Source organism: Helianthus annuus, chromosome 16 (genome assembly GCF_002127325.2).
Source record: "Helianthus annuus cultivar XRQ/B chromosome 16, HanXRQr2.0-SUNRISE, whole genome shotgun sequence".
NCBI classification, from domain to species: domain Eukaryota; kingdom Viridiplantae; phylum Streptophyta; class Magnoliopsida; order Asterales; family Asteraceae; genus Helianthus; species Helianthus annuus.
The window spans coordinates 120,884,154-120,897,367 of record NC_035448.2 but is presented as its reverse complement, the minus strand read 5'-3'; positions in this window follow the sequence as shown (position 1 = coordinate 120,897,367).

The following is a 13,214-nucleotide window of genomic DNA, read 5'->3' as shown; positions in this document are numbered from 1 at the left end:
TTAATCTAAACTTGGGTATTTTATTGTTTTGGATTTGGGGCTTGGGCAAAGTTGGGTTTCGTTCGATTAAACTATTCTTAATTTGGACTAACTTTATCATTTGGGCTTATTAATTATACAAGTTAGAGTTATAAAACGCTTGGGCTTATAAAAAGTTGGGATTTTAATAAATTCAAGTATCTTACTTTTCCACGGGTATCCTTTTATTTGTTCAAAGGTATCCTTTGTATAAAATGAAAAAAAATATAAAAAACTACACTACAAAGACGGGTTGAGTCGTAGCCCGTGCTACCCCTAATGTCACTATACCTCCGCCCCTGGTTGAAAGTTCTGGTTTCCTTAACCATTGCGCGTAATTGTAGGTGCCCGATTCTTCTTTAGCGTAGTTCGACTCTTGCTTTCAGTAGTTCCGTCATAACCTTTCGAAGGCCACTTATCTAGTACAAACTACGATTTACCAGATCCTTTTGGTTAGTAAGATATTAGTAAAAAAAGTTTTCGTGTTTTTGTATGCAACTCAAGACATATTTGCACGACTTTAGACATTTGCCATTTCATTTGAAGTGTTCTAGACGGTACGATCTGGACAATGATACACGTTCGTGTCAATTGGCATCTTTATCCATATATAATTGATGTTAAGTTAGACGAATTTGCCAAATTTTAATATGACTTTTTTGTCATCTTTATCCGTATATATAGTTCTTAACATCAATTATATATACGGATAGACGAATTTACCAATTTTTAATATGACTTTTGATAGTAGACGTGATCAATAGATTATATTAGCCGACCATAAAGTCAATAGAACACTTCGAATAAACTTTTTTTCATGTTTATTGTGTTCATTCATTAATTCATAACTAAAAGCATTCAACTGTCATATCATTTTGTGATGTTATGTTTTCTATTTTTTGTTTTTAAATTGACCACGCCATATAGTTTTCATTATCAATCAATTATTCATAATTTTTGTACTTTAAATTCTAGCCACTAATTCTTTATTTTTTATATTTTTGAAAGTGGTGTTGATTTTTTTATTCTTAAGAAAAACTAGAGGTGTGTTAGATTTTTTATCTCAATGCTACGGTATAAATTTTGTAACAACTCAAAACAGATATTTACATCGGTACCGGTATTTGTTTTTATGGTTTATGTAAAACACGTGTCAATACTCTTTTGAAGGGGTATGGTCCCAAAAAGCCGCGCAAACCTCCGTCAAGGTTGCGCGTGGAACCATACTCCTTATTCAATAAACTTACTACCATGAGCCTTGCGCGACTTCCACCATCTCCCTGTTCTACGACGCGCGAGGGTTAGCCAACAAGAAGCTCCGATATCAGCACTTAGCATACTGAAGGAGCACACAGTCACTCCAAACCCCGCGCAAGTCAGTTACGTGCTCAGCAAGAACCACACAAGGAGGCAGCGCAAAGCTGCTCCAGGTAGTACACAAGGTACAAGTGGCAGAGAAAAAGAGCCAATGAACGTCCAGCAGGTTCTGTTCAATCGTGCTCCACGATCGTCTGACGAGAAGTACCCAAGGACGCCTACGTGGCACCAATCAGAGGACGGAGACATCTGTCCCACGATCTCCACTTGTCTGCTGATGGCAGAAGGACAACAGGGCCGACAACAATGACACGTGGCTCCAATCAAGGCGCGCCAGCGCTGAAGAGCTTCTAGAAGCCACTAAACGGTCGACTCCAGTGAGACAAAGAGCATATCCATTATGTTGTCAATTACCGGCCCAAGGCCCATCAGCCCATATCCTCTTACACCTCTCCGGCTATAAATAGAGACCTCACTCCACAGGTTAAGCACTCTATTCCCTCTACTCTTCACTCTTAGCACTTAATTATCCTCCCAAAGCGGTCGCTTATTCTCACGCCGGAGCCCGATTAAGAGGGAAACCCCCACATTCCCCTCTTGACGGGTGACGGTGTTCTGTTTTGCAGGATTAAACATCAAGTCGGAGCTCAGATACATTAGAAGATTAACCACTATGGTAGAAACATAAACCAAACTGATTAGTTGCCTAATTAGTTCAGTGTTTCTTCATTGGCGCCCACCGGTTTTTTCTACAACCATTCAACTTCTTTTTTCTGAGTTTTTGACATCTTTCGTCCTTCGATCATGACTGGTCAAGGAATCATTCACGAGTTCGGCTTCGGAGCCAACTCTAACGCGGCGCTGGGTGAAGGAATCCAAAATATCCAAGCCCAGCAAATTGAGGAAATTGGTGAAGTCGAAGTAACCAATACCGGGGGCCCGCGCGGGAGCATCACCTGCATCACTCAGACGGTCACCCCAGGAAATAACGGCGAGGGACCTTCAAACCCAACACCACCTCAGAATGTTTCGGCACTGCTAGGGCTACCAGAAGGTGAAACTCCAGCCTCATGGTATGCCAAGAATATCGCCACAATCAACGCAGCGTACCAATCTCTGATTGCGCAGCAAGCAGTCTTGACGGCAGAACCATCCTTGGTCACTCCTCAAAGTCAGGGGGCACGCCAGATGCCCCCACCGTCAAATCTCCAAGGCAGAATCAACAGGCCACCCCCTACCAGGCGTCTAAGCGTGCATGACACGCGCGACACAAGGGGAGAAACGGAAAGTTACTATGACTATCCGTCAAACCTTCAAAGAGGTCCTGTTCATAGCCGGCTTACGCCGCGCAACATGAACAACGAATGGGAGGAGACAGACCCGAATGATCCAACTTGGGAAGATGACGAGGGCTCGTCAGTCTTCAACCGCTTGCAGAGGAACCATGAATACTTCAAACCACGACAGCATGTCGGGTACACAGAAGAAGCTAAAAGAGATTTCCGCCTGGCTTACAGGCCAGCGGAAGCTGCAGAACATTCAAAGTTCATCCCAAAAATCGCACTCGCGCCGCTTTCAAGAGAAAAGTTACCTCCGACTGTCGGGAAGTTCAACGGATTGACTGATCCGGATGATCACGTCAGAACTTTCACCAGCGTAGGTTGCATGGGAGGTTGGAACATGCCTATGTGGTGTCACTTGTTTATTCAAACCCTTACCGGGGCTGCTCGCGCCTGGTTCGACAGCCTTCCACCAGGGAAGATTAAATCATGGGTAGATTTCAAGACACAGTTTTTGAGCTACTTCAGCCAACAACGACGCTACCAGCGCGACACAGCTGAAGTAGAAGACATCTGGCGAAGAGATGGCGAAGGTCTGGAAGATTTTATCACCCGATTTAACAAAGAATGTTTGGAGATAGGCGGCGTAAGCGAACAACTGATGCGTTGTCACTTCAAGAAAGCCATTCGCTGTGATAGTCTCATCAGAACTATCATGGGCAAAGACGGAATGCCAAAAGAATGGGATAAACTCATGGAAGCCGCAAAAATCGTTGCGCAAACAGAGGAGTCTCTCGCTGGGAACAAGAGTCATTATTCTGAAGATCAATTCTCCAGAGGGAACACGCGCGACAACAACAGGCGCAACAAATACAAGGGTAACGATTGGAAGTCTGGGAGATCAAGGGGCCATGATGAAAGGCCGCGCTATAGAGAAGATGCGCGTGAAACAATTGACAGAATCGGTTACAGGAAAGCAGTCAAGGATGATAAACGTGATAAGCACTGGACCCCGCTCATCAAAACGCCAAAAGAGGTGTTAATGACGGAGAACCACGATTTCAAGGCTCCCAGGCCCATGACGAACAAGAAGGGGCAAGACCCCAACTTGTATTGTGACTTCCATAAAGACTCAGGGCACCTGACAGATGACTGCTATAGTTTGCACCAAGAAATTGAGAAGGCGCTAAAAAGCGGAAAGCTAAGTCACTTGGTGAAGAACGTGCGCAAAGAAACTCGTCAGCTCCATCGCCACGATGAGGGAAATCACAAGAAAGTCCGACGCTTGGAGACCCACATGGTCAACGGACCAAGATACAGTGCAAAAGAGAAAGGCAAGCGCCCCTACGAGCCTTCATGGCAAGAACAGCAGGTCATTTTCCCGGTAGTGCGCGGCGGTCCTCGCGCCACACGACCCGTCGTCATTACCGGCATTATCGGCCACTATGAAACGGAGTACATATTTATTGATCCAGGAAGTACGGCTGACATCATCTACGAACAGTGCTTTAACCAGTTTGATGAAGAGGACAAAGCGAGACTCGAGCCAGTCGATTATCCTTTGTCCGGATTTTGCAACGAGATGGTTTTCCCACTTGGTCAGATCAGCTTCCCCGTCACGCTCTCTGACGGGAAGCATTCAAGAACAACGAACGTGAATTTCATGGTAATGCCCGTCAAATCGAGGCATGACGTGCTGATTGGGAGAGAAACCAAAGGCGAGCTGAACATGGTGACTTCCACTCCCCACTCAGTGATAGGGTTCCCAACCAAGACGGGAGTGGCAATCATCTATGCCAAGAAGGAAGTAATGTCAACCGAAGAATTGCGCCCAACAAAAGCGGCGAAAGTCTCAACAACTGAGCCAGAAAAGTGGGTGTTAAACCGTAAGTACCCAGAGCAAACAGTGACAATTGGCCACGCCATTTCGTCAGATATCAGAACGCATTTAAAACAACTACTGTTCAGAAATATGGATATCTTTGCCTGGACCCCGGCAGACATGACCGGTGTCCCGCGCAACATAACCGAGCATTGCCTAAACACCTACCCCTCTGTTGAACCAAAGGTCCAAAGAAGGCGTAGCTTAGGGGCAGACAAAACAAAGGCAATGAATGAACAAGTATGCGAGCTGCTCAAAGCTGGAATTTTGCGAGAAGTACGTTATCATAGTTGGGTAGCGAACCCGGTAATGGTGGAAAAATCAAATGGTGGATGGCGAATGTGCGTGGATTATACTGATCTCAATAAGGCATGCCCTAAAGATTGCTATTCTTTGCCTGAGATCGACAAAAAGATAGACTCTCTCGCGCCATACAGATGGAAATGTTTCTTGGATTGCTACAAGGGGTATCATCAAGTTCAAATGAAGCTCGAGGATGAAGATAAGACAGCTTTCCGTACTGATCTTGGGATTTTCTGCTATACAAAGATGCCATTCGGCCTCAAAAACGCTGGTGCCACATACCAGCGCTTGATGGATAAGACCTTTGCGGGAGATATCGGGAAGTATATCGAAGTTTACATCGATGATCTAGTGGTCAAAAGTCCCGAAGAGGACCAAATGTTGAAAGACATCGAAAAGACGTTCAATTCTTTGCGCAGTGTAAATATGAAGTTGAATCCAGCCAAGTGTTCGTTTGGCATGGAAGAAGGAAAGTTTTTGGGCTTCATAGTCACAAACGGCAGCTTTAAAGTAAATCCGGAAAAAGTCCAGGCAATAGAGCGAATGCCATCGCCGCGAACAATCAAAGAAATGCAACGGTTAGCCGGCCGCCTGGCCGCGCTTAACCGCTTTCTATCAAATCACGCTGCGAAGTCGTACCCTTTTATCAGTACTCTGCGCAACTGTGTGAAGAAACAAGAGTTCAAATGGACCCCCGAGGCAGAGAAAGCTTTTCAGCAAATGAAAGAATGTTTGATTGAGCTCCCCACCCTGACTGCACCGTTTGAGAAAGAGCCGCTCATACTGTACTTATCTTCTTCGGATAAGGCAGTAGGGTCGGTATTACTGGTGGAAAGAAATGGAGTCCAAACTCCAATTTATTACGTCAGCAGGGTACTCACCGACCCGGAAACAAGATATTCCACGATGGAAAAATTGGTACTTGCGCTGCTACACGCCTCCCGAAGGCTGCGCAGATATTTTACAGGGCATGTGATCACCGTGCTTACAAACTTCCACATCGGCACGATATTGCAAAAACCAGAAACATCCGGGAGATTAGCAAAATGGGCCATCGAATTAGGGGGCCACAACATTTTGTACAGGCCGCGCCCAACCATCAAGGGCCAAGTCCTAGCCGAATTCATCACAGAAGTCCCAATTGATAAAATCAAAGAATGTGAGCTGGTGGAGACTCCCGAAAAAGACGTGACAAATGAGACTTGGATGCTTTATACTGATGGGGCCTCAAATGAGGACGGCGCGGGAGCCAGATTGCGCCTCGTGAGCCCCGAAAACCATGAATTCACTTACCCATCAAGTTGGATTTTAAAAACACCAACAACAAGACGGAATACGAAGCATTTCTGGCAGGCTTACGCCTCGCCATCAAAATGGGAGCTAAAAATTTACGAGCACATGTTGATTCACTCTTGATAGCCAGCCAAGTTAACGGTATATACGATGCAAAGGGCGAGGTTATGGCCCTATATCTAGAGCAGGCGAAAGAGTTGCTTCAACAGTTCCAGTCTCACAAGGTAATCCACATCAACCGCTCTGAAAACAAACCAGCGGATGCGTTGAGCAAGCTTGCTTCAACCTCCTTTCAACATCTTGCTAAATATGTAAGAATCGAAATACTCAAGAATCCATCAGTCCTGCTACGACAAGTCAACGTGAACGAAGTAGGGCAACCGTCCTGGATGACCCCTATAATTCAATATTTGCAAGAGGGGATACTCCCTGAGAACAAGGCAGAGGCGAGAAAAATTCAGAACAAGGCCCTGCATTACGAAATGAATGATGGTATTATATATCGAAAATCCTTCTTGGGACCATTGCTGCGCTGTGTGGACCCCCAAGATGCGAATTACTTGATCAGGGAGATCCATGAAGGGATCTGCGGCATCCATGCAGGTCCACGCATGGTTGTCGCAAAGATTATGAACACCGGATATTACTGGCCAAGGATGCATGTTGATGCCCTGAAGGAGCTGCGCAAGTGCGATTCCTGTCAGCGACACTCTCCAAAAACCCTGCGCCCCAAAAACAATCTTATCCCTGTATCCACTGCTTGGCCTTTTCAGCAGTGGGGCATTGACATGGTGGGACCCTTCCCAGAAGCTCCTGGCGCCGTCAAATTTATAATAGTGGCCGTCGATTATTTCACGAAGTGGGTGGAGGCCAAAGCTCTCGCTTCAACTACAGCTATGATGGTGCGCAAGTTCATTTGGGAACACATCATCTGCAGATTCGGCCTACCACTCAAGATTGTAACCGACAATGGTACCAACTTTGCGTCTGAAGACCTCCAGAAGTGGATGAAAGAGATGAAAATCGAACACACTTTCTCCTCCGTTGCACACCCTCAAGGCAATGGGCAGGTGGAAAGCGTGAACAAGTGTATCGTCGATGGGATAAAGGCCCGACTGGGCACAAAGCGAAGAGGCTGGGTGGATGAGCTCCCGAGTATCTTGTGGGCTCACCGAACCATGCCAAAGACAAGTACCGGCGAAACCCCTTTTAGCCTAGTCTATGGCTCAGAAGCGGTTATCCCGGCGGAAGTTGGCCTGCCCTCCCCGCGCTTGATAGCAGTCAACGCAATCGACAACGAGGCAGAGCGACGTCTTGACTTGGATTTGCTAGAAGAAAGGCGCGAAATCGCGTGAATTAGAGAAGCCAAGTACAAAACACAACTGGAAAGGTATTACAATGCAAGAGTCCGCATCTGTATCTTCACTCCAGGAGAGTACGTCTTCCGAGACAACGAAGCATCAAATGCTGAACGCCCAGGGAAACTAGCACCCAAATGGGAATGCCCATACTTGGTTCACGAGGTGCTGGGCAAAGGGGCTTACAAGTTACGCACCCTAGATGGTCACATCATACCGCGAACGTGGAATGCGCAACAACTGCGCAAATGCTATATGTAATTATTCTCGGCCTTGCGCCTTTTACTTTCCTATGTTGCCTACGCGCCCTTTACAATTAATGTATGTTGGCCTAAGCGCCTATTTCCAAGTCAATGAAAGCATACGACATGTTTTCCATTACTTCTTTCGTTACAAATGCATGTTAAACTTCTGATTAGCATGAAAACACTCCAGTAACTTACGAGCTCTCAAACGGGAACGCCCCCAAGGTCCTCCGCGAACAGAGCGCGAGACCGGGCAATTGAACTCACATGAGAGACACTTTCATATATTCGAGCTAACTTAACCAAAGTTTCTAACAACAGTGCAATAATTGTAACGGGAAAGGACAAATAACATTCATTCAATCTAAAACAAGCGCGACCGCGCATAAGTTTACATTCAAAACAAGCAAAATATTACAAGGCAGAAAGCTTGTGGACAAAACCTATTCAAATTCATCATTCCCACTACCATCACGCTGATCACCTTCATCACCGTCATCACCATCGTTTCCACCATCATCATCATCGTCCCCACCATCATCACCAGTTGGCTCCTCTTCATCTGACAGTTCAACAGTTACCGGTGGGTCGAGAATGGCCTTGAGGCGCAGACACCAGTCGTCATGCTCTAGAGACTTCGCGACTAAGTCCATCACAGGCAATGATAGGTTATCATAAGCATTTTCAGCGCGTGCCAACTCGGCACTAGCCTGGTTAGTCACCGAGCAATGACTCAGGTCAAACTCCTATCCAAACACTTCCTCAACATGTTGCGCACATTCCAGATACCCTCCTCGATGACCAATTGCGCGCGCGGCATCCATCAAAGCAGCAACAGCGCGATCTTGCTCTCCAGCATTAAGGACAGAGTTGGCAACCTACAACGTAAAATGCGCATTAAAAACAACTCCTAACACAAAACTTCCAAAGGACAAAAGAATAGCATACCAGCACTACTCCGCGGTTCCGCATCCACTCGGCCTCGGAGACAAGCGTATCAACGATGCCTTGGGCTTCAGAATAGTTAGTCTGCGCTACATTGAGGGCGGCAGTACTAACATCACGCGCTTCCTCAGCAGTGGTAGCCTTAACTTTCTCCGCCGCAAGATCGATCTCCAAGGATTCGCATTTATCAACCTGATCATTCAGGCGGCGTTTCAGTTCAGCGATCTCGACATCCTTGGCTCGCAGATCCTTGTCTTTGTTTGACAGCTGCAACTTCACATCAGCCAACTCAACCTAAAAAGCGACAAAGGACTTAGGCTATTTTGCAAATAGAGCACAGAAGGAAAGGGAGCAAGTTTTACAAACCTCAATCTGCTCCTTAGCAGCCTGTGCAGCTTTCGCATCCTCAACCTTCGCAGTAAGCTCAACAACCTTGGCTTCAAGATCGACAATCTTGTTACGAGCCGCGAACGCGCGTTCATTGTCCTTCTCACATATGCGCTTGAACTCGGCCTTCTCCTTAGCCAGCTGCTGCTCAACAGCTTGAAGTTTGTTTTTCAGGCCCTCACGCCCCCATTCCTCCGCCTTCTTGTCAGCATCGAACTTTGCCTTCTCTTCATCAAAAGAGGCTTTTGACTTCTCAAACTCGCTAATACGCTTCAACATTCGCTCGCAGTAGCTCTCCCAATCTGCTCGCTCCCTAACCACCGTTCGCCACTCACGAACTATTTGATGATTAGCAGCGCGAGTGTTGGCCTCCCCGATCACGTAAGTGCGATATAGGCTTTCATGAGTCTTCGCCCTTTGCCGATTAACCTCACCAGGAGTAAAGGAATTTAGGAACCAATCGCGGCATGGTCCGAACTCTTGAAAGGTGTCCCTTTGCTTCAAACCCCAAGGAGCTTGGTGAGGGGCATTACCACGTTCTTCTTCAGTATAACTCTTATAGTAAATATCACTAAGGGTATCCTTCGCCCCGATAACTTGTGGGTTATAACCCCCAGCGCCACCAGAGCTCGCGCCACTAGAAACATACCGGCCCGATCCCCTTGTAGAAGTTACCTTGGTGCGATCGAGGACCTCAGTATGTGCGGGGTGGGTAGGTTTCTCAACCTCAGGTTCTTTCCTGCTTTCTTGATGGGGCTTCACAGGCCCCGTGGTGATCACAAACACCGGATCATCGATAGGCTTTTCCGCAGCCTTTTTCCTCTCCTTCTCCTTCTCCATATCAGAGGTTTTCTTCTTCTTCGCCTCCTCAGCCTTTTTCTCTTCCTCAGCCTTTTTCTTCTTCTCTTCCTCAACCTTCTTCCGACGCTCCTCAACTTTTCTCTTCTCTTCAGCAGCCTTCACCTTATTCCCTTCAACAACATTTTTCTCCTTGGCAGACTCAGCCCCAACAATCTTGGAAGGTTTAATAGTAATCTTTGGCCTCTTTGGCTCTGGCTCGGTAAACTTAACACCCTTCTCAGGGATGGTCTTCTTGGTCTCTACAGAAACCAAGTGATTACGAAAAGAAAGTAACAAAAGGAAGAGAAGTTAAGAACTTACCAGGAGAGAATATATAGAGAGAGCGCAAGTTGCTCGTTTTCCCAATCAAGGGAATCGCACCAGCTACCGCCGCAGAAGCCACACCAGTTGTGGTCTCGCTTCTAACTCTCTTCCTGCTGATCAGCTTTTCAGTTACCTCTTCTTCTTCCTCTTCTTCCTCGTCCTTGTGCGCGGCAGTAGAAGGAGTAGCACCAGCATCAGGGTTACGAGAACCCGCGCTTCCAGAGCTCTTTGAACCACCCGCTCCAGTCTTCTTCTCAGCTGTGCGCGACAAACCTTCAAGTGAATCACTAATTATCACATAATCTTTCAAGTCACTCTGTCGAAGGCGAAGAGTACCTTTACCAGCAGCAACAGCGGTTGCGCGACTACTCCCAGCCCCCTTACTGGTCACCTCAGGATTCAAGTTGACTACCTTCTTCTTCTTCAAAGGTATTTCTTCTTATCGTCAGGGTCAATCCCCAGGTCGCGTAACACACCTGCAAAGATGTTAGACCACGGACTTAGCTCGCCGTTCGAAGACCCTACAGACTCCTCGCTGGAAAGATAGACAACCTCTTTCCCAGCAGAAGTCACAGAGCTCAAAGGACGAGGTTTAGGTATTTGCGCACCTTCGGTTGTAGTAGGCGGCGAGGCAAATGCATCAGCAACCGGGTACATGAAATTGCCCCTGATCTGCTCATACCAGCGTTCCTCATCATCGCGAAGCGGGCGCATGCCCATAGATCCTCCGAAAGTAGCAAAAGCAGCTTGGTACAGTTGCGCCTCTACACATCAAAACGCATAAGTAAAATAAAGCATAAACCATGGAACCAGGGAAAGGTAGGAAAATCACTGACCTTGATCACCAATCTTTAATACTGGCACTTCCTTGCTGTCAGGTGACCACCGGTCACTCATGCGCGCCGCAACCAATACATTCTCCCCAAATACCCGATTAGGGGTAGGAGTTAGTTGCTGATACCACCGTTCGTGTTTTGGGATCGGAAGATCCTCTTTCAACACCGGCTCGCTCCAATCTCGAAAGGGCATGGCAATCGGAAGCACCTCCTCTCGAATAAAGAAAAATTTAGGTTTCCAATCATGGAAACTCTTCGGTGGGTTTAACAAGATCTTCCTCGCAGCACCACGGCTGGCAAACGAGAAGAAGCCCATCGTCCGTTGAAGCTGATAAAAGGCCCGAAACTTCTCAACAGACGGCTCAATGCCATGGGCTCGGCATAAGAACTCGAAATGACGAACCCTAACCATCCCAGGAGGGCTCATCTGGGAAATATGGAAGTTGTAGAAGTGCAAGATGTTCCCCATGAAGTTCGTCGCCGGCAGCCGGAAGTTGCCTTGAAGGAAAACATCTTCAAATAATGTGATGTAACCCGGCGGTGCGTCGGCGGCCGTCTGATTCTGGGCCGGATATCGTGCATCCCACTCCGGTGGAAACCGGAAACTCCTAACAATCTGCTCAAACAGACCTAAGTCCCACCGGAGAACCGGGACCGGCCCCTCCTCCCTAGGAACACCCTCTTGATGTTCTTCAGCCATAGTAAATAAAGATTCAAGTTTTTCTTGAAGAACTTGTAGATAAGAGGAAAGATCTTGAAGATCCGGTGCAAGGTTTGAAGACTCGAAGAGATAGAAGAGAGGAAACGGGAGAAAGATAGCAATAGTAGAAGAAAAAAGTGATAACCTCTCACATCTCTTCGGATATATATATACCCATCGCATTTAATGCGATGGGTAAACGTGTCGCGATCGCCGCGCACGTGACCAATCAGAAGATGACACGTAAGGAGGAAATCCCGGAGTGACGGTTACCACGCGCGCGTGGGCCTCACTCGCCTGACGGAAAGCCGAACCGTCAGGATAACCTGACGACAGCCGTGTAACAGGTCAACTCAAACGTCACCATCAACGACGTTTCTCACCAACTTGTCAGAGTTCAAATTTCTAAGTTTTTCCCACCATAAATTAAAACTAGCTTCATGCAAAAGCTACTAAGGCCGCGCAGTGTAGCATTGCCTTTACATCCCTTCGCGCCTATTTATGAGAAGCAATAACCCACCTAGAACCAAGGCTGGCAGTCGCGCCATTGTAACCAATAAAGCCTACACGCGCCACGTCCGCCAGAATCAAGAAAGCATTTTCTTCAACTTTTATTTTTTCCAAGTCCAGAGCTCCAACCACTTGCCTCGCGCATGGTGCAGCACTGGACTGGGGGGACTTGAAGGGGTATGGTCCCAAAAAGCCGCGCAAACCTCCGTCAAGGTTGCGCGTGGAACCATACTCCTTATTCAATAAACTTACTACCATGAGCCTTGCGCGACTTCCACCATCTCCCTGTTCTACAACGCGCGAGGGTTAGCCAACAAGAAGCTCCGATATCAGCACTTAGCATACTGAAGGAGCACACAGTCACCCCAAACCCCGCGCAAGTCAGTTACGTGCTCAGCAAGAACCACACAAGGAGGCAGCGCAAAGCTGCTCCAGGTAGTACACAAGGTACAAGTGGCAGAGAAAAAGAGCCAATGAACGTCCAGCAGGTTCTGTTCAATCGTGCGCCACGATCGTCTGACAAGAAGTACCCAAGGGCGCCTACGTGGCACCAATCAGAGGACGGAGACATCTGTCCCACGATCTCCACTTGTCTGCTGATGGCAGAAGGACGACAGGGCCGACAACAATGACACGTGGCTCCAATCAAGGCGTGCCGGCGCCGAAGAGCTTCTAGAAGCCACTAAACGGTCGACTCCAGTGAGACAAAGATCATATCCATTATGTTGTCAATTACCGGCCCAAGGCCCATCAGCCCATATCCTTTTACACCTCTCCGGCTATAAATAGAGACCTCACTCCACAGGTTAAACACTCTATTCCCTCTACTCTTCACTCTTAGCACTTAATTATCCTCCCAAAGCGGTCGCTTATTCTCACGCCGGAGCCCGGTTAAGAGGGAAACCCCCACATTCCCCTCTTGACGAGTGACGGTGTTCTTTTTTGCAGGATTAAACATCAAGTCGGAACTCAGATA